Source organism: Serinus canaria, chromosome 3 (genome assembly GCF_022539315.1).
Source record: "Serinus canaria isolate serCan28SL12 chromosome 3, serCan2020, whole genome shotgun sequence".
NCBI classification, from domain to species: Eukaryota; Metazoa; Chordata; class Aves; order Passeriformes; family Fringillidae; genus Serinus; species Serinus canaria.
This window is the reverse complement of record NC_066316.1, coordinates 25,315,465-25,337,706: the sequence shown is the minus strand read 5'-3', so window position 1 is coordinate 25,337,706 and position 22,242 is coordinate 25,315,465. Positions and strand designations below refer to the sequence as shown.

General features: G+C 41.4%; 1 long non-coding RNA gene across 3 annotated transcripts in view; it reads left to right on the top strand.

Moving 5' to 3' along the window:
• LOC127059424 (uncharacterized) overlaps positions 1–22,242 on the top strand; it is a 39,361-nt gene that overhangs the window by 599 nt on the left and 16,520 nt on the right. Inside the window, exons 2-4 of one of the 3 annotated variants that reach the window (XR_007777193.1) lie at positions 5,753–5,817; positions 8,292–8,414; positions 13,305–13,461. This is a non-coding gene — a long non-coding RNA (uncharacterized LOC127059424). Of the gene's footprint in view, positions 1–5,752; positions 5,818–8,291; positions 8,415–11,221; positions 13,264–13,304; positions 13,462–22,242 lie in introns of those variants that run through there. The other 2 variants (XR_007777194.1, XR_007777195.1) reach the window with 2 other exon arrangements.

The window sequence follows — 22,242 nt, the reverse complement described above, 5'->3', positions numbered from 1 at the left end:
TTTAAAGGAAAAGACACTCATGTTCTTCTTGACGGTAATTTTTTCTTTATTTTTTTTTCCTTTTCTTTTCCCTGAGGCTGAGGTTCCAGTAACAGATTCCTCTTGCTTATTTTCAGAAATGCATTTAGTCACCTAAGCCCTGTCTCTAGCCAATGAGGCTAAATAGGCATGTCCAGAGGACAATTCATCCCATGTGTGTTACTGTGGGGAGGTGGGGGCGGCGATGGTGAAAATAAAGTGCCTCTGGGAAGGGTCTGCCTGCTCCAGCTGACCACACAGGAAGGCCAGGGAACTTTCTGGGGCTGTTTTTTGTCTGGCAAAAATTTGAGTATTGAAGTGCTGCCTATGGTTTTGATTTGGCTGAAGCAAGGAAGTGCTGGAAAATACAAGAAAGAGGTTGAAGCCCTGAACATTAACCAGGCTTCACAAAGGTGTAGGTAAGCGTCCACACCTCTGAATAAAGGATGCAGATAAGGTAAACACACATAAATCTAATATAATTGTACTTGAGCAATTGCTAGCAAGACCTGAACATGAGATAGGAAATCAGTATTTGCATACTGGTTTTGGTCTATTGCTGTTGAAATTGTGATCAGGTTTAGAAGCCATAACAATTTACAGAGAATATGAAAATTACTTTGTAGCACAGATAAAGCATAATGAATCACCTAGTGCCATAATGCAAAATTTTCCACTGCTATCCTTATGTTTTATTCTGATATCTGCAATTCACCACTTTAAACAAAACAAATACTTTTTTATTTACTTTGTGCCACAGAAGTCAAGGCCAGTTTTCATAAGAATATTTAATTTTAACGTTGAGATAAGAGTGACCAACCCAGGTTCTGACACAATTTTATCAGCACAGTCTAATGTATAAATCTTGTTTCAATGACACTTGCCCCGAATGAAAAGCAGGTATGCTAGCACAGAAATTTCCCAGTCTAATGCATCCCAGATGATTCCAGTCTGGGCATATCTGTGCAATCTGAGACTGGCAACTGTGCCTTGCTCTCTGCTGCTTTTGTTGGAGTCAGTGGCCAGGCGAGGTGCACAGCACCAGGCAAGGCTGAGTCTGCTGGGCTCTGAGATGGTGCAGAATTCTGCTGAAAAGAGAAAGACTCATGAGAACAACTCGATTCTGTGCTTTTTCCACCAGTGGCTAATTTTAGCAAAACTGTCCTTAGCACTTGTGTGTGGGAGGGCAGACATTTCCTTCTTTACATGACCTTTGCAGAAAACTAAATCCAGAGCAGTGATTTTTCTCTCCCCCCCCTGCTATTTTCAAATTTCTGGAGACTCACTGGTGGGAAAAAAGTAAAAAAAAAATAATGGAAAACTGTGGTTTGTACAAAGGAGCAAATTTAAATAGGAAGCAATTTAGGAGAAAGTTTCTTGCTGCAACTTGAAACTATACCAAAACATTTGGTATAATGTCCCAGAGCTGTTTTCCTGCTGTTCTGCTCACAACTTGATTTATGAGTTTATGTGTGCCTAACAGGTAGAACTCTGGGTTGGAACATACATTTTTGTTCAGGCTACAATTCCTTCCTGTGCCCTCTCTCTGCTTCTCCAGCTTCCCATGGCAGCAGAAAAATTAGGGCATGTGTGTAAAGGTGCTGTTTTCTTCCTCGGCCCATTGTGCTGGCTGAATGACTCATAAACCAAACACTGATAAAATCAACTGACAGTTATTTAAACCTGAGGTTTCAGGTTAAGGAGTAGCAATGCAAACAGAGCTGGTGAGGGCTCTTTGCAGAGCACGGCCTTGTGTGTTACATCCTGAGAACTTCCAAGGGTCGTTACACCAAGTTCCATAAAGCAAAGCCATAAGATGGTATAGGGAGTCCATGCTAAGGTGTCTGTCTTTGAGATGCTATTGAGATGTACCCCCAAAAAACCTGCAGCTCATCCCTGACCTCAGCAGAGTGAACACCTCTGTAGTTTTCCTTGCAAGCACCTTTTGTCAGTAACAGGATTGCTGGTCACTTGTGGCTGCCTCCTGAAAAAGGAAGGTTTAGAATGAAAGTTTAAAAAGACATTACTGTTGTGTAAGTACCTGCTATGAATTAAGCTGTGTCTGGGAATGTTTCCATTTGGGCCATGATCTTCTCTGCCCCAAACCTTTAGAGCAATCAGGTAATTTTGGAAATGTTGGTCACCGCAGAGGCCACTCCAACAGGAAGACTGCACACGGGCACCCACTTCCAGCAGCTGAAGGAGGCAGCTAACACAGGCATGGGCCATTTGCAGGAGAGTTCTCAGATATGGCCACAGGCAGATTCCATAGTCTCATTCTTTCAACACAGCTACATGAACTATGATGCTGCCAGAAGGGCTTAAATTTAGAAAATCTGGCTTGAGGGTGGGTATTTTTGTTTGGATTTTTGTTAGGTTGTTTGTTTTCATTTTGTTGTTTTTGGTTTTTTGTGTTTTTTTTTTTTTTTTTTTTTTTTTGTATCTGATTCTATTCCACAACTTCTTTCCTATAGAGAGAAGAGTTGCCTTTCTGCTGCTGAGTTATCTCTTTCTGGTCACACTGCTAATAACTGATACAGATACCTGGGTGAGAAAACTCTTGTTGAGACCAAGACTGAAGCAGTGAAACACCAGGGAATATACAAAGCCAGCCAGCAGCAGACAGGAACCTTCTCAGTTCTTGTTCTTTCCTGTAGTGGCAACAGGAAATGGAAGAGCCTTTGGGATACATCCTCACTTTTTCCTCTTCTTAGCTTTACATCGGTGTATCTTTTTCCAGCAGTTGTTCACCCTTCCTTGCCCCCAGAAATTTAAATGTGCATATTTTTTCTAGGAAAACCTGAGAGATTGTAATTGATATTATATTGTATTTTATTTTGTTAATATAGGCAGCAATATGGCTTAGTTGAAATGTTGAAATAGTTTTTTTACATTTTCTTTCTGGTTTGTGGAGGTTTTTTCCCTTAGAAAATCCATCCAAAATCTTTACATTAAAAGTGCCACTCTGGACAAGAAAAAAAGTGAGGTTTTACTTAGACAGTCTGTGGGTTTTAATGATAGATGGATTACTGCATTCATGTCATCTTCCAGTAGTGATTTTGAATTTTTTTTTTTATTTTTCTTTTTTAGGGTGAAAGGTGGATTGGGGATTTTTTTTTTTTGAAATTCTGGTTAGAAGTGTGGGATGACATTGAGAGGAATGGCTGGGTCTTCTGCCTATAGACCTTCTCCCAGGCTGTGATCTGTTTTCCCATATCAACTGGCAGCAGCGATTTCATTGTGTCAGCTACATTGCACTGAATTGTACATTCATTTAGGAACAGAGGGACTTTGATCACACTGACTTGTGTGACCTCTAGGTTTAGTCTTTAGTGGTGTTATTAAGTTAAACTGCTTAAAACCCTGGAAACATTTGTAAACAAGGTATATGAACACGTAGAAATGTCCTAGAACAATTTAGAAATAGTATAATTAGTGTTTGGAGTAGCATACTCTCAGTACATTTACAATTTATTGTTTGAAACCAAGCTAATTAAGTTCAAAATTGGATACAAGAATTAATTTCAATCAATCACCTAAATCTCCCATTATGGGTTCACAGTTCATCAAAGGACTCATGAAAAATTCATAATTTCCAGGAATAGGAAATTCTTAGAAAAAGCTGGAGTTGAACATTGGAAACTGCAAGACAAAACTTAATCAGGTTTTGTTTGTACAAGTCCTGCTCGGTCAATGTAATTACAAAATGTTCATTCCTGTTGTGTGAGCATGACCCAAGTGAGATATGAAACTGGAGTTATTTTTCTGAAACCCCATCCCAGTGTACTTCACAGCTGTGTCTTTTTATCTTCTAGTGCTGTTTTGGACAACAATATAATAGAAACCATACAGAGCCCCATCTCTGGTTGCTAGCTGTAGCACAGCAATGTCTGTAAAGCAAAGCACAATCCCGAGTGCAGCTCAGTCTCCTGACTTCCTCCATGTCACCTCCCTGATGTTTTGCACTGAATCTGAGCCAGCAGTGCCCTGGCAGCCAGGAGGGCCATCCCTGTCCTGGGGGCATCAGGCACAGCATGGCCAGCTGGGCAAGGGAGGGCATTGTCCTGCTCTGCTCTGCACTGGGGCAGCCTCACCTCCAGTGCTGGGGGCAGTTCTGGTCACTGCAGTATGAAAAAGACATTAAACTATCAGACAGTGTCCAAAGAAGGGACAAGAGAATGGTGAAAGTCCTTGAGGAGAAGCCATATGAGGAGTGTCTGTGGTCACTTGGTCTGTTCAGCCTGGAGAAGACTGAGGGGAGACCTCATTGCTGCTACGACATTCTCATGATGAGAAGAGGAGGGGCAGACACTGATCTCTTCTCTGTGGTAAGCAGTGACAGGACTCAAGGAAATGGCACAAAGTTGTGTCAGGGGAGGTTCAGGCTGTCTGTCAGGAAAAACTTTCACCCAGAGAGTGGCTGGGCACTGGAGCAGGCTCCCCAGGGAATTGGTCACAGCACCAAGCCTGACAGAGCTCAAGAAGTGTTTGGACAATGCTCTCAGACACATGGTAGGATTCTTGGGGTGTCCTGTGCAGGGCCAGGAGCTGGAGTTGATGATCCTTATGGGTTCCTTTGAACTCAGTTATTCTATTATTCTCTGATTCTATTCACAATCTTTTCAGGTGTTTTCCCAGAAACTGATCTTGCTTGTATTACCTTGCAGAAATTAAAAAGCCACAACTATGGAAAGTAGAAAAAAATCTTCATGAAAATTCTCTGCACCTTCCTTGAATGATGAAATACTTTGGGTTTTTTTTAAAGCTTATTAGGAAAATCCCTTCCCAAGGACTTAAAAAAACTTTGTAATCTTCAGTCTGTATACTGACAGATAGAAAGCAAAACCATTTTAATGACCAGGAGGTCATCAAAGTTACTTATCCAAATAAAGATCAATTGGCTGAGCTCTGTTACATGGGAAAAGTGATAAGAATAAGGTGCTCAGTCCCAGTGCTTTGAACAAGTTAAGTTATGCCTTCTTCCCCCTGCAGCATCACATAGTGGCTTCCTCTTCCAAAGTGTTTTCTTCTGGTTTTGTGCAATATGAATTTCGTGGGCCATTCTCTCTCAGTGGTAGGAAGGGGATTTTTTGTGAAACTTATGTTTGCTTCATAGGAGTCAAAGTTGGGCACAAAATTTCAGTCTGCTTAGTGAGGCAGTGGAAACAGGTTAAAGTGTAAGTAGTATATTTATAATGGATTGTAGTGAGGCTGAGTAAATGTGTCCAGAGAAAAGGATTTCCTCAATCTGGGACATATTTCTGGGACTCCCAAGGATTGTAAAAACATAGTAATAATTTTCTATTTGTGTACAACCTAGCACTGAAATACAGGAAAAGAGCAGAAGGAGTCAAGGTGGAGTGAGAGAGTTTGGTGGTTATGCCTGGTTTGACAGATAGCACATGTTCTCATATGCCTAGTTTCTAAACCAAAGGCAACTTTGGATAAACAACAGATGATATCTAAATTTGCATTAATCTTGCTCATTAGTCTCTATTCCTGTGCCTCTCTTGCAACTAACTTTGCACGCTCCTCTAAAATACGTCTATTGTCTCCTTTCCAACATCTCTTTCTGACAGAAATGCCCTGAAGAAGTGAGTCAGTAAAATACTTACCCAAACTTCCCTAAATATCATCTATCCCATGGTGGGTAAATACTGATGTAAATCAGTGTGACTTATGATAACTTGATTTATTTCATTATTTTAAATTTTTTCTCGACATTTTATTACAGGTCATTTGGAAACAGATTACAAAACATTTCTAACAAGCTTATCATGTGAATTTCTGGTGCAATCAGTAAGTAATGATGGTGATATCTGAAGCAAAACTTTCAAATTCTTTACTATTTTCTAATCATATTTAGTAAATTTTTTGGTTGGTGTTTCCTGCAAGTGAGATGCTGCAATTTCTTGCATTTATTATTACATGTTGCAAATCACACAAAGCTTGGATCTGTTCACTAGCAAATAATATTGTCACCAGGATTGTTCTTTTTCATTATTCCAGTTTTTGGAAAGAATGGGTCTTCCTGAGTGGCTTTGAACCCCTTAAGTCAGTTTTTTTGTTATTTTTGTCAAAGACTGCTCCTGGAAAGCTTTCTATTTGTTCTCCTGCCCTGGGTGACAGGGATGTTAAAACTGGGGTGCAGCTGTTCATATGTATAAGTGGGAAAAAATATTTCCTTTTGAACACAGCTAAATCCCTTCAAAGCCTGCTACTTCTCTGCTGAGCCACTGTGATATGTGAGCAGCAGGCTTTCCCCAGAAATGGGTAGGGCTTCCAAGTTAGTGCTAATGAGATTGTGGGAGTGAGGGGCCACACCTGGAGCATGCTCTGGGCAGGCTCTGGCCAGGTCCAGTGTGAGCAGCTCCTTGTCTTGCCCTGGAGGGTGGGGTGGATCAGGAGAAGAAGGGAAGAGCAGGCGGTCAAGGAGAAAACAGGAGGAGCTGAGTAGCACATGACAGAACTGAATTTGGCACTGTGACAGAAATGTGAACCAGAAGAATCTCCTAAACACTCTGCCAGTGTTGGCTGTGTGGGTGGGAGCTCAGGTGCAGGGCATTGTCCATTCTCCACCAGGGACTCACATACAATTGCCCCTTGGAGTTACAACAGAAAGGGAAGTGTAACTTGCCCAGTGAAGTGCTAAAAGGACTCTGCAAGTGAGGAGTCAGGTGGGCAAAGATGACCAGGATGAAAAATGGATTAGGGTCAAATTGGGGTGCTAGTAAAGCAGAATGTTACATAGAAAATGAATGCCATGAAAAACACTTGAAAGAGTACACTTTTAATAACAGTGTACAACTGCATTATGTTTAGCAGATGCCTGCTAGAGTATTTTCTCTCCCACCTCCAAGATTTGCCCCAAACATAAAATCTGAGAAGAGATGAAAAGATGCTGCCAGTAAATGTCCTTTTTAGCAAAATAAAACTAATACTGATTTATTTATCTCTAATGTAGCATCCAAAATGTATTTGGTGTGTGAAAGACCTGAGACCAGATAATTAATCCCGCTGTGGAGCCTAAGAGATTAAAATCCCTGTGCTTCTGACCTTTTCTCCCTCCTCAGAGTGCATTTAACACAGGCTTTGACCAAATCTTATTCATGTTGCTGCAATGATTTCTCTTGCCTTCAGTCAGGTTTCTCTAGGAATGCACCCTATCATATTCTCTCATAACATTTAATGTCAGGTTTTAAGGTCAGCTCCAGTAGCATGGCTTGAAAAGTGACAGCAATCAAGTCCTTATGCACCAATTTTTAAATATTCAGGCATTAATATTGAATTTTGATCATTGTTTCTAGTCTCTCATATCACCTACAGGAGTGCCAAGTAACTTTGTGCTACAACTGCAAAGGCTGTAGTTTGCTGCTAATGGTTCTTCAAGGCTGTGAAATGATTTATTAAGACAGGATCTGTATCAAAGAGATTACAGATCAGAAGTACTCTGATTAGAATATTTGGCAGTCCATGTTTGTTTCAAGATATGTTAAGAGACCAAAAGAATGATCTAGAAAAAAAGAAGTTACTGTAATGAGTAAGATATTTTTCTTCTTAAGTGTGTCTAAGAACTTTTACTAAATTATACATTTCACCTCTTCAAAGAATTAAGGAATTACATAAACAACTGCATATTTTTCCTTGCAGAAAATTCTACAGTTCAGCCAAATGAATTCCAGATAAATCCTTCCTGTTTTTCTGTCGCATTGTGTATCAAGGTGATAACTAGCATGCTATCCAGATCATTGCTTCCACCAGGTAGTTTATCTTCTGGGTAGATAACACCTTAGAGACACGTCCTGAAATCAAAACATCAGCAAAAACTTATAGCCTAGATGTAAACTACTGGCCTTTGAAAAATTATTGAAGTTGCCCCTAACCTGGTATGTATCACTTTTTCAGGTCTCACAGACCCACCTCTATTTAGTTGTCATGAAGGCCACCTAAATTTGTAAAGGGCTCTGAGTTATCTCAAGGTATTTACACAAGTGTACCTAAACATGTGTTGCCTAGATTCCATACAACAAACTTTGGAGCATGTGGTCACACTTCAAAAGACTTCTGCAGTTCATCAAGAAGCCAAAGCTTTGACCATGTGTCCTCAGGTGACTGGTTAGGTAATGATGTACACCTCTAGAGAAAAACAATGGGTTTGTATAGAGAATTGTGCAAATATTGGGTGTTATGGTTATTATTTGTCGTTTTGCAACTGACACAACCTGTTTAATTGTTGAACGTATTTATTGGTCACTAAATCTGTACCTCCACAGTCCCCCCCTCTGTTTTCTGCAGACCTTACATTTCCTGGGAAGGAGGAACTCTGTGCTGTCCCCATGGAATGGGAAGGACTTGGATGCTTCACTAGGGCTTCTCTCTTCACCCCTCATGAGCAGGTGTGCTGACCTTTGCTATAGAGGGCTGTGTTTGGCCGGCAGGAAGGCTCCTGCAGCCATCCCATACCATGCAGGGTCCCATGCTGTGCCCCTGTGCCACAAACTGCACAGGGTGGGTGCATGGGGGCACTTGGGTTTCCAAGGGGAACCTTCTGGGAGGAAGCTCTGGCCCATCCATCTTCTCTCTAAGTGCTCCATACAGCAAACCCAGAACTCATCTGGGATCCACCACGCCTGGGGAAGAGTCTGCCATGCCATGCAGGACACAAAACTGGGTTTTCTTCAGGCTTGCAGCGAGGCTGGGCCAGTGCAGGGCTTTGCAGGCTGTCTGCCCCTGATGGCTGAGGGTGGGGGTGTTTGCTGGACACCATTCCTCCAGCCCAGCTGCCCGTGGCTCCAGGGAGGGACACTCCTGCCAGTGCCCCCACACCCTCATGCTGCCCCGGGCTGGCTTCCTCTAGAAGGCCACAGGGGCTGCCTTCCAAAATGAGGCATTTCTTGTCCATCTCAGCAGATCTTGGTTTAATTTGGGTGGCGAGTGTTTACAGATTAAACCCTCTACTTAATAACGCTTCTGTGACAGCTGTTTTATCCAGCTTTCATCATGATGTAAATGTTTTTAACCAAGGAGCCTTGGATACCTACTAACATGGTACACTTTCTCCTGAGTTTGCCAATTTGCTTTTTATTTCTCTAGGAAACTAGCTGAATTGATAATGTATAGTTTTTTGCCCAAGAAACCAGCTGAATTCACAATATATATATATATATTTTTTTTTTTTTTTTTTTCTCTCTAGTTCTGTTTCAGGGTAATGTTTAATCCACTATCTGAAGCAGGTTTTTCATTCTCTCCTCTGTAATAAATTACTAAACTGAAAGAAATAGAACTAAGATCCTGCAGCTTAAATTCGCCAAGCTTTTGTTTTGAGGTTGAACAGTGAATCTTAGAAAGCTTGTTTTTCATTTGTCCTGAAACCTTGCCCCTCCTTGCCTGCCTCCTTCTTTTCATGCCAATAAAAGGTAACCAGAGACAGCTGGGGGCTCTCTTTCTGCCTGCCTTGAATGGGAGTGTCTCCTGAAAGCCTCTTTCATGTACCTGCACAAGCCCTGCTCTGCCAAATCGCTGTGGCCGAGGCTCTCAGAGGCTGGATGGGCTTTCACTGCCTGCATTTCTGGCCTGAAGCAGACTGAGAGAAATGAGTGTTAAGTAAACGCAGTGGCAGCCCTGCCAGCGTCAGCATTCCAGCCTGCAGTGCTGCTCCTGGCCAGGACACTGCCAGCACAGACTTCTACCCATCCAGCTGTCAGGGGCTTGTTTTACTTGCCAGCAATTGTAAGGAAGAGGGATGCACGGCAGAGCAAAGACTGGCAAATCCAGTTTTTATGAGGCTGTTTATTTTTTCTAAAACAGGAGTGTGGTGCCTTATGGATGTTGAATGGGGATTTAATGCAGTGATAAAGTAAAATTGTAAACTTACCAGGTCTGTTTTCAGCTGCCTTTGTTCTGCGCCTCTAAGCATCTGCAGAAAACATGTTCAACAGCACTCAGACACTTCTGTGAATTTATTCAGGATCATATTCAGCACCTTCTGCAGAGCACCAATCACCTCCCTGCAGCTGATTGAAGTTAATAGAAAATGAAGGTGTCTGTCCTTCCATAGCAGGCCTTTGAGTGTGAAGTCAGTGCACACAGGCTTTTAAGTGGAAGCAGAGGTTTATTTTCAGCTGTGCGTCAATTTACAGATCCTATGTTGCAGTTTAGAGATCAAGATTTAGGAAACACTGACATTTGACAAGAGGGGTGTGTATCTACTGCTTTTAGCAGTTAGGGCAAATTTCAAACACCCTAATGTCCAGTTAACAGTGGAATTCACACATGGAAGGATTGTGCATTCACAACTTTCTAATAACAATGTCAGGGTATTGTCTGCTGTAGCAGGCAAAAGAACCTGCACTGGATGAATTAGGCCTTTGTTTGCACAAACACCTAGGCATTGTGTAGGCAGGAAAATTTTCCCCCTTCTACCAAAATAACCTTATTCCTTTACCACACATAGGCACTCATATCAATCCAAGACCTTCCCAAGTAAAGACAGTTTAATTCAGGGGTGAGAATGTGTGTTCAAGTAGTTATATCTGTCAATAAATATAGTATGGCTTATGCAGGTTCTTCCACTTTACTTTCTTCCAGTTGCTGCCTCGTAACCTAGAGAGATTTGCTCCTGTCCCAGCTTCTTGTGCAAGGTCTTTTGCTATTCCCATTGCTCTGTCATGTAGCTGAGGTCCTGCCCTTCTGTTTCCCTTCCCCTGAGCCAGTGGCTGTAGCTGCAATGGAGGCATCTTGAGGCATGTCAGGATCACCTGGTTAGGGTACCTAGCATGGATGTACTAGTGATGACCAGAGGAGTGCAGTGGTGATGTTAGTGCTGACTTCTCAGCCTAATATCTGTTAGATTAGGAGGAAAATGACAGGTGAAAAGGATTGTCAGTGTGGATGGAACTGCAGAAGTGTTGTTGCAGTGCACATATTGCTCTGCAGCCGTCCTGTGTCACCCATGGCCTGTGCCAGACACAATGGGCAGGCACACAGGGTTGAGCAGAGGCAGGAGGTGTGTGGCAAACAGCCCCACCAAACCCAGCCAGGCACCTCCATCATGCCCTGCAGCACCGTGACTCCTGTGACTCCTCATGTCAGCATGATTCTGGGTGCTCAGAAACATAAGGTAGGGTAGAGTATCTTGCCCTTATAATTTTCAGCACGAGTTCTCAGAGCATCTGAGGTAATGTTTGCAAAAATGTGTGTGTAGAGATACTGATCTTCAGTGCTGGTCCCAGAGGAAAATTCACAATTGGACATCAGAGTGACCACAGATGACAAATGCAACAGCTTATGGGAAATGGAATGTGAAATATCTTCAGAGGGGCAGCTTCTCTGGGTACTCAAACCAGGGCTAAGACACCTCGGATTTAAGGTAATAGCTACTATAACTTTCTGAAAATGAAGACCCTTTCCCTCTTTTGCCTTTTTTATTCTTGCAAGTATTTGCTACCCCATCATTAGGATGCCTTTTTTGTTCTTTTACTCCTGATCGATGGCTCAGAGTTATTTGTTTAGTCATTATTTTTAGTTTTGTGCGTGGCTGTTTGTCTGTTTATTGAAATGAACTGCCATCCGGGCACCCTGATCAAAGCAAAAGGCATGAAATCCCACGTGTTGCCCTTTTGAGAGCAACAACAATGAAGCTAACCTTTCACCCTTGACTTTCTTTTAACCCTAATTTTGAAAGACAGTAGCAAACAATTCAGCTAACTTAAGTAAAAGAATATTCAAACTAGCTCGATTGTAATGCAGTGCTCCTTTCAAGTGAATGGAAGGTCTGGAGTAATGCATGCAAGCACAGAGGCTGGGTAAGTTCATTACTTTGGAGTTTCTGGTGCAGTAATAGCAGTGAAATGGTTAAAAGGCTGACTTTAAAGTGGTCACAATTAGGCTTCAAAGTTAACACCCCACCCCACTGAGATGAATGGGAGCAGTTGACATTTCTCAGTGCTATTGTTTCAGTCTGGCTTGCTATAGCTTCTAAAATAAGACAACAGTACATCTGTTTACATTCTGCTTCCGCGAACCCAGATGGGCTAGAAACTTCATTGTTTGTTAAGTGGAAGCTTGGATTCTGGAGAATACAGCAATATCCACAGGGTATCTGTAGGAAGAAGAGCCGAAAGCCGCCTTAATCACAGACATCTCCCCCTTCTCTATAAACTTCCATTGTCCCAGGACAAATCTGTAAACCACAGGGGGAAAAATAAAGTCATATATATTTGAAGTACTTTTTGCTTACAACATGACATGCCCACAATGACTTCTCATCAAGTCCCTAGCATGCAAATTTTCATGGATGTGGTGTTTTGAACTTTTTTCTCTTTTAGTAGTTTGTAGGAGGTAAAGGTCCTGCATTTTACTGAATGTGGTAGCTTCTCTTAAGCCTCTCCTAAAAGAAAATTCTTCTGTCTCTAGAGAAGCCGGGGTTCCACCCAGGAGTGTTTGAGACCAGGTGTCACTTTGAGTTCATATGGGTAGAATCCTTGAATTTATTTCTGAGGCTGTTAACAGAAGAAAGATTTTTGAGAGGAAGGTTTTGTGTTTTCCCGATACTTTCATACGGGCAGCCACATTGACTGGGGTAAGATTCTAGGAGCTGGAATGGATTAATAAAGGTGCAAGTGGGGCCAGAATTTGGAGCAGATGGTCTCTATTACCCCATGCCTCAGTTCATGTAGGGAGAGCACACTGTCCTCTCAGACTTTTGCTGAGGGGTCTGCACAGTGGCAAAGTGCCCTCAGCAGCAGCCAGAGCCCTGTGAGAGCTCCTCTGATAAAAGAGACCCATTAGATATGCTCAGGCTGTAGATTGAAACCAGCTGGGAATCTGTCGGGAAGATTTTCCTCATTGTGCTTTCACGGGGTGGAAAGTTTGCGGCTTGTTTTGCATAAATGTGTATTTTGGGCTTCCTTGCTCTGACTTGGTGAGTCCCAGAGCCTGCCAGTGATAAGAGCTCTCATGCATACAGGCTCCTTTGTACCCTGGCACTCAGAGATCCTGCTTTCCTTTTGCCCATGGACAGCACAGCTTGTGCTTTGGAAGTGCTGTTGTGGGCTCTCCCAAATGGTGTCTCCCAGGTTTCAACCCTGGCTGAGTTGGATGGTGAAGGCAGGCGTGCAATCTGGGGTTTGGGCTCCTGACACTTGCTTCCTGCCCAACTGCAAGCTGCATTCTGTTCTGACTATAGAATGCAGTGGCCCTGAGCCCTGACAGGCCACCAGGTTGTCTGAGACAGCTGTGGCCATTTGGAGAGTGTAAACTCTTTCCTCTCTTGTTGCTCTCCTCAGGTCCTGTGTGGTGTGGAGGCGTGCAGCAGTCTGGTCTGGATGAAGAAAATACCTCAGAAAACCCAAGAGGAATATTTGCTTTGAAAGTTTCTCTCATGAGATTGTTTTATCTTTCTAATAAAAAAAATTGCTTTAAAAATAAAATAATGATAAATCATGCTGGGAAAACCAATTCCAATGTGATAAAACTCCAACAGTGTGAAGCAAGAACTACTCAATTCTACTGCAAGGAGAAGGGCATGTTATTTAATCCAACAGGGTTAGGGAACAGCATCAAATATTCATTTTTTATATTTGTTTCCACTTTTTCTAGTCCATTTCTGACTGGATTTCTTCGGTATTACACAGATTTGAGTTACATCTTGTGCATCTTGTGGAAGAAAATAGGTGTCCTAATAGAGCCTTTGAATATAGTTAAAATGACTTCAGCAAGGCTACAGTAGGTCAGTGGCAGAGCCTGGAAAAGGAGTTAGGTGATGTTTTGCCCAGTTCTGTATATTTTAATTAGCAAACTGGCCTGCCCCCCTGAATTACAATGGCATTGTGATACCTAAATGTTCAGAATCTTAGGCTTTATATGCTAACCCTAACACAGATTTTTTCTTTAATAGGCTTTGAGTAAATATTGCTATAGCTTCTTTACCACTTGTGCTCCAACCTGCTTTTTATATAGCATTCAAGTATGATCTTGACAACAGAATTATCTTTTAGGGAATATAAAATACCAGAGATTAAAAGGGACAGATCTGGATAGGGAATTTGTCAGCAGGATGATGTTCTAAAACAACTTTTGAAAAATTAACATGTTACGAAAATAAATTCTTTTTTTAACACTGTGCTCTTTTATTTTTCTTTTAGAAAAGAAAATGAATCCTTCTGCTCTAGGACTATTTCATTTTGAGTAAATTGTGTGTTTCCCTTTCGTGATATTTCTCTAGTCAATTTATTTTTTGCATGCCTATTGCTCCCAGTCTCTGCTGGTCTGAGCTTGCTTGCCAACTGGTATTTGCCACCAAGACTCAGAATCACGGTTTTCCTTGAGAGACTTGGTACATTGTGGCAATTGTTGTCCCATAGAAGAGGATGAAGGGTCACTCCTGTGGGGTCTCATGAAAAATGCAATATGGAAAGAGCCCAGCAAATTGAAACAATATTTTTCAATTAATGAATACTAAAAATTTGAATGTCTTCCCAAAATAATCCTGGAGTTTTATTTCTTATTGAAAATTCTTTTAAAAAAATCCCAACAAAACAAAACAGCTGATATTTACTCAATCATCCCAAGTTAGGAAAAAAATGTTGAATAAAAATGTTTTATATAGGATTAAATTTTCATAATTTTTCAGCTGTAATTATGATAAGGTTCTACAAGGATTAATTCTATTTTTTCTTTGGCTCATTCTTTTTCCATCCTAGACAATGAAAATAGTTTAATCTAGCAGTTTTTACATTGTGGTCTGTGCACCAGAGCTGGCTTGTAAAACTTTTTCTTTCAGTGGTTTTATTGTTCAAGAACTGATGCTTCCTGTTACTTCTCACCATGCATTTTGGTTTTTTGAATGAGTATGCTTAGAAGAAAGAATAATACTAATCAAGCATATACCTTTTGTACAGCTTTATGTTATCATTAAATAAAAATGATACCAGAACTGCAGAGGTAACAACTCTGAAAGGCTGAGTCAACAAGAAAAAGGACAGTCAGCAGTGACTAAGAGAAATCTGGGATGCTTTCACTTCAGATATTTAGTAAGGAAGAAGAAACAGCACAGGTAAAACATAACATGGAGTCTTGCTCTTTCTGCACATAGTTTAAACTTGATGGTATAAGAGCTGTGCTTTGGGCTGCTTTTCAAGGAAGGGAAAACTATAATGGGGTTTTGGTTCATGGCAGGGACTAGCAAACCAAGCAGGACCAATTATAATTTGAATAGATAAGTGAAAGCTGCATGATCTTAGTTGCTGTCTCATACTGGGTTTTGTTTCCGTGATGCCTTTTACAGTTTTATTGTTCTAGTGCTTCATACTTGTGTCGTTTGAAGGTTGCTGTGTACGTGATTAGATTCACTCCCTACTGGGATATTGGCCAAGATATTCAAGGGGACTGTTTATTTTGAGCACCTCCATTTCTTAAGGGTCCAAACCAGAGAAGTTTTGGAGTAGGGAAACTCAGCTCTTTGTGCGGTTTGTCAACGTGACATGGAAAGACAAAAGAAGAAAAAATGGGTGTGAACAAAATCCTTGTTGATTTTTTGTTGTGTCTGACCTTTGGTTTTCTGAATCAAGGTGACAAGATTTGGGTACTGCTGTCCTGGAAACTGGAATATGTACCTGGCCATGATCCATGCTGAAGGGAGTAAAGCTGAGCGGTGATCTTACCCTGTCTCTCCATTTCTCTTCCCTACCCTTGATGCCTTAAGTTTTAGCTTTTATATTTCTCAGATCCTGTGCTGTCTTGGTGTGCAGCTCTGAGCTTCACTTTAGGTGTCAGTAAGCTCTCTTCACAGGGTAGTTAGACAAAACAATCCTTTTCCAGCTGGAGAACCAAGAACAACCATTAGGTGTGGTATTGTCCACAAGGGTCTCAGGATGAGGGAAGAGACGAGAAAGTTGACTCCATGTATCAGAAAGCTTGATTTATTATTTTATGATAGATAATATATTAAAACTATACTAAAAGAATAGAAGAAAGGATTTCACTAGAAGGCTAAGCTAAGAATAGAAAAGGAATGAATAACAAAATCTTGTCTCTGACCGAGACCGGCAGGGCAGGTGAACTGTGATTGGCCCTTAATTGGAAACAGCCTGATGAGACCAATCACAGATTCCCCTGTTGCATTCCACAGCAGCAGATAAGAATTGTTTACAGTTTGTTCCTGAGGCCTCTCAGCTTCTCAGGAGGGGAAAAATCCTAAGGAAAGGATTTTTCATAAAACATGTAGGCGACAATTAGGAGCTTCAGGTCCAAAAGTATAAACAATGAAGAACTGAGGGGAGAAAACAAGGAGGATGGGACTCCATAACCTGAAGCTGTAATCGGACAATTAACCCATTATGCAAATGGACCAAAACTTATACAAGTGTGAAACCTCATGACCAGTTGTCCATTTTGTGACCCCTGTTTGTGTCCACCTTGGGTGTAGCCCTGGCCAGGCTTTTGTGCTGCCCAAGGTGTATTCTTTTAAGACCTTTTAATAGATACCTACTTTATTCTCTTACCTCTGTCTCTGCTCCAGGTTGAGCCTCTCAAGGCATCAACCTCCTAATTGCCCTAGAGCTTTACTGAAGATTTGGAAGCAGTCTTCTGGTTGGACAGTGGTGAGATCAGTGCTGACTGTACCATATGTGACAGCTACACTGGATATCCGTAATAAAGCACAAATAACCAATGTATTCCATTTCTCTGTCCATTGTGTGGGTGAATCTACCCAATGCAGGGGTAGCAAGAGGACATGCCTTCTTAAAGGACAGCATGAGCATTGGTGCTGTCAGGATGCTTGGCTTAGAATTAACTTTCCCCTCAAATTCCTTCCTGCTGATACAGAGAAGTACAATTTGTATTACTGAAGTAACAGCATGTATGAGAAATACTTGTGTTGAACTAAAAAAAAAAGAAAAAAAGGTCCTGGAAGTGTTTCATTAGGTTCTAGCTTTTTGATTGCCTGTTTTTAAGACAAGATGTCAGCTGATATAGCTCCTTTAAAAATGCACTTTGCATTAAGGGGGGGAAAAAAAAGCAGCATTAGCTGTGAAGTCTTAATTGTTAGAAGTGCAACAATAGCTTCAAAACGGACTGTAAAGCCTGGTTTGACAGCTGGAGGAAGGGATACTTTATTAATAGTTGTAAGGAATGGGTGGATAGGGCCTGAAAAAGGCAACAGGGGATATAAAAAGAAGCCTTGTAATATGAAACCATTGCCCAAATCCCTCATGGAACAATTTATGAAAGCGCCTGTGTCGCATGAGCACCGAGTTAATACTTGGTGAAGGGGATGAGCAGCCTCTGGCTGGTGTGCTCACTGGAAGTGGAGGTGCACAGGGCTGCAGCCCAGCTCTGCTGGGGCACATCCTGTAGTGGGCTGGAGATGGGCACACCGGGCTCACTGGCCAACAGCCTCTGCTTTTGTGACTCCAGGTTTCTGTCTGGCAAGCCACAGATGACTGGCCACTAGACTTGCTGTATAGTCGTCACACTTCAGTATTTTACAATCTGATAAGTCCCCTAAATATCCTTGCAACTGATAGCCAAATTGCTCTGCTAATATGACCTGGGACATATAACTCCAAACACTCATTTCCTGTGGGAGGTAGAAGGGAAGATCCCCCTCTACAGAGATTTCATGTAGCTAAAATCTCTCCAGATTAAATCCCCAATTAAAGCACAACTGCATGTTTTCTGTGGCCAGGAGCTGACTACATAGGAGATAATGGGAATGCAAAATCCCTCTTGTTGGTCTAGCCTCAGCTGCAGGGCTTCTTTAATTCCAGACTGCCTGGGTATCCAGAGCAATGTCCAATATTAGACTATGACAGATCCAGAACATTTAAATTTTCTATTTATTTAAAAAATAAATCCTTAGGTAAATGTCAATAACATCCAGAATTTGTGAAAGCCTTGGAAGCAGAAGAGCTGCAGTTGTGGGGAAGTTTTGATCTCATTTGAAATCATATATCCATAAAATCTCTTTAGTGCAGACTTCCTGTGTCATGCCGTGCTGACTCTGTGTGAGATCTGACATTGTTCTTCACTCTTTAATAACTAGAGCTCAGGAGGGTGGGGAGAGGGGAAACATAAACAAAAATGTCAACCTGATTTTTAGTATTGTACAAATTTAACCCAAGTTGCCTGTGCCAATCCTAATCCCTCCTTTCAGGTTTGTCCTTTCCATGTGGGTCAGTGGCAACTCCATTCCTGATACATCAAATCCAGAAACTTGCTGAGACTGTCAGTATCTCTGGCAGCATCACATGGTGCAGAGGACACTTATTATGTCTGTGGTACATGGCAAATTTGTTCTCAGGATCAGAATTTTCTGTGGATGTGGGATCAGTGGCTTCCCTTTTCTGCTGCTCCCCTCAGTTGCAAGTTTGTTGCACTGATAGGAAGCATTATTTCTCTTCACTTTAGCTTTAACCATGTTGTTACGTTTCTTTGCTTTGCCAGAAGATTTTTTTTTCCACCAGTGATCTTAGCCAGTTCACAGTGTTGATGGGAATTTCTACTCCTCCCACTCTGTAGCACATGTCCTTTCTATAGTGTTCCTTTTCTTCCTGTGTATTGTACAAAGAAAGTTTCACCTTTGATAGCTTTTTTTGTTGTTTGCAAGGGGAACTGGCAAGCCAGGTAATTTGTTAGAGCTTTTCCTGCACAATCTTTTTCTTCACTCCTTGCCTTCTCTGTGTGGCACCAGTACTGGGAACAGCAGAGCTGCCAGATGAACTGGCAGATGAGCTTTTGTGCTGTGTTTCAGCTTTACTTTGGGTGGCATTTAGAAGACCAGCCCTGCATTCATGAGATATTTCTGAGGTTATAGGGGAAGTAAAAATGCAAAGGTAGATATTGCTTGTGGCGCTGATGAAGAGAATTGGTGTTGCTAAGATGAGAGAGGAATTGCATTTCCATGAGATGTTTGGGATTTCTTTCTGCTGGATTCTTCCCTTTTCTGTACAAAAGAAATGTTTAAGGGCCTACCCATTCAAATGCTGTGTAGGAATTTTTCCAGCCTTTTTCCAGCAAAAAGAGGGTGATTGCATCTGCACTCATTGATAATTTCCTGGGTGAGAATCCATTGTGGTAGGCTTTGTAGAATGTGATCAGGAGGAAAGGCAGAGACAAATTCTCTTTGGTGTAACCATAGGTAAGATATATACCCACAGTTTTCTTATCAAAGCCATGCTGGTGTGTGACAGAAGGAGGGAGAACACCCCTCCTCATCCTGTGTTGAGGGGCATATACTTATTATTTCTGTTGGCACAGCCTGAAGTCTGATTGGATTGGCTCCCCCTTTTTGCTCAGGTAAGCTTTTGGTGATCACACATCCTACCCATGGATGCTAAATCATGGTTGGATTCCACGTGTCAGCTGCTCCATACTGAAATATGTTGATCAGAATTTCCAGTTTGGCCCCAGGGAGGCCTTCCTTACAATTTTCTAAATGATGAAAAGTTGGTGTTAGAAGTGTTTCTAACCATGCTTCTAATCCACAGAAAATATCAGTTACACTAAAGGAAAAAATTCAACCTTATTTGTTCTTTTTACTGAGTTTAGGTTTGAAGGGTGCTGAGTGTTCTAGCGAGAAGAGAACATGTTATTGTTTTTGTACATTATTGCTGCTATAATCCAGGAGAAACACATCAGGACCCACTCATTATTTAGCAGACTAGTAAAATTTAAAATATAAGACATCACATGAGGCTGAAACTGCAGTCCATCTCTAGGGAGACTTTTGCTGCTGTGGGAGAGGCAAGGTGATGCTGTGCTTTGGGAAACCAAAGCAAGACCATTACTTCCAGTGTCTGAGGCACAGTCCCAAAATACAGGGGCCCACACCCTAATATTTTGGAGGTAAACTCTTAAAATTATCTCCTTGTATTTCCTTTGTTGGCCTTCTAACTACTTTTAGGCATCAGTTGCCTTTGTAAGTCTTCTTTATGGTTATATTTGCTAAAAAATGCAGCTGGTTTGGATTCCGTACCTAAATAACTTGACTGAGAACCTACAATTCTTGCTGTTCTCCCTCTTCTTCAAAGCTAGAATACAATTAATGAAAACTTGCTAGTGGTTTCTTTAATACACTATTTTTGGTTTTGAGATTTTTTTCTCTTCTCCCTCTCATCATTGCAGCTTCCTTGTACTTCCTTGTCTTTCTTTAAACATTATGCAGAATAAAATATAATTTTTCTCCTTACTTAGACTTTGAACCCTTTGAAATGAAATCAAGTGATTTTGCCTGTTGGTTGGAATCTTAGCAGCTTCTACTGTTCTGCTGTGTAGGGAGTGCCGTAGCTGATTAAAATAGATTTGATCTTTTGTCTCTAGATCAGCAGGTGATTTTTAGTCTGCAGCAGTATCACAAAGTTGTAAGGTAGCCTGCACACTTCCATAGGAAAAAAAGTAATTACACTTTATTTACCTGCTTTAGTTTTGTAAATCCTAGTGAGTAATGCAGAACACATCTGAAGTGAGTCTGAGAGTGCAGCTAGGCTATTGACTTTCCTCAATTCTGCATGAGCAGAGAAGATAGAAAAATACAAAGTACTGACAATCTCATCCTTGTCTCTAAACCCAGGACTAAATATCTTAAGTGTACATATAAATATATATGTATAGATGCAATTCTTTACATGTGCTCCACCGGTTCTTACCTCATAAGTTATTAATATGAATTTAAATGATACTACTTATATATACACATGATAAACATATGATAAAAATTAGACACAGGCAAAAATGTCTTGCAGAAGTTGTGGTCTGAATGACAAGATTTACCCCATATGAATGCCTACAGTGTGGTAACTTAAGCTCATTCCACATCAGATAGTTAGAGTTCATTCATGTCCTAATAAATGGTAGCTGCTCTAGGAAGCCCTCTAAGCTTCCCACAACCAGATGTGCCACTAGTAATCTTTCCAAAATGTGGTGTCAGTGGAGCTGTAGCTGGTTAAAGGGCTATGCAGGGCAAAAAGTGGTATTAGTGGCTAATAAAGGCTAATTCTTTTGCAAGCAAAATTAGCTCGCTTCACTAGCTTGTTATGACTTGAAGTGTCTGGCCATTGAACTATGCAGCTGGCTCATTTGATGCCCTCAAAGAGATCCCACCCTGACTGACAGCTGTACTGGACTGGAAAAAAGTGGCCCAAATGAGTGAAAACAAGAGGACTTCAGTTTGTGGGACCTGAGGACAGTAGCAATCCATGAAAACAACCTCCATAAGAAAAAGAGATGAACCCAACAAGGAATGTGAGTGATATGGGTCCTGGCCCTGGGCACTAAATGTCCTTAACTGAGCAGTTACCGCTGCAGAACTTTGGGCTCACAGATGCTGGAATCAATTCCCATTATGTGCAACTACCTAAAAGACACAGATGTCCAGCAACTGGTTGCAGCAACCCTAAATAATCACTAGAAACTTAACTTCCAGTGAATTCCAGATATTGTGATGCTCTAAAGTGATTAAAACAGCACCAGAATGGCCTAAGCTCTGTGGATGTGTATTTATTTTTACTCACTGGTGTTTTGGGTTAAATGCCACATCAGACTGTTTTTATTACAAAGTTCCTGTTCCTGCTCAATGCAGCTGTACCTATTCTAAACTCCTTCATCAAAGGCAACCATTTCCTTTTCTTCTTAATCTCACATCAGTGTACCAAGAGCAGTTGTCCCTGGCTTCCTTAAGCTTGCCCTGCAGAAAAGCTTTCTTAAAATCTTCCCTACGTCCATTCTTTCCTTTGCACATGCTTAGAAATGTGTGTGCAGGTGTATAAACATGGACACATGCATGTGCCTATGCATAATTTAATCAGTTTCTGCTTCAGTCCTAGAGCCTTGTGCATGGTCAGACTGGGAAAGGACTCCTGGAGAAGGTTGCTACCAAAGAGCAGGGAAACCCTTGCTTCCTCCTGTACTTCCAAATGATTTTAACACCTTCTTTATTCATGAGATGTCTCAAATTTCTGAGCTCTGTGATAACATTATGCAGACAAATGTGCACTGAGGTCAAGACTGATTATTTTTTCACTGTGGTATTGTTGTTGAAGGTGATTTGACACTCAGTGTAAAGACAGGTCATCCAGAGTGACAGGTTGGTGATGTTGCCTTTTGTGCAATTAAGCCCTTGAATGTTGATCCTGGATTGAGAGTTTATAGAAACCACATGGAAATATTGGTTTATGCTGCTAAGTAAATTTTGGGTCCCTAACTTTTATTCATTATGAAACAGTA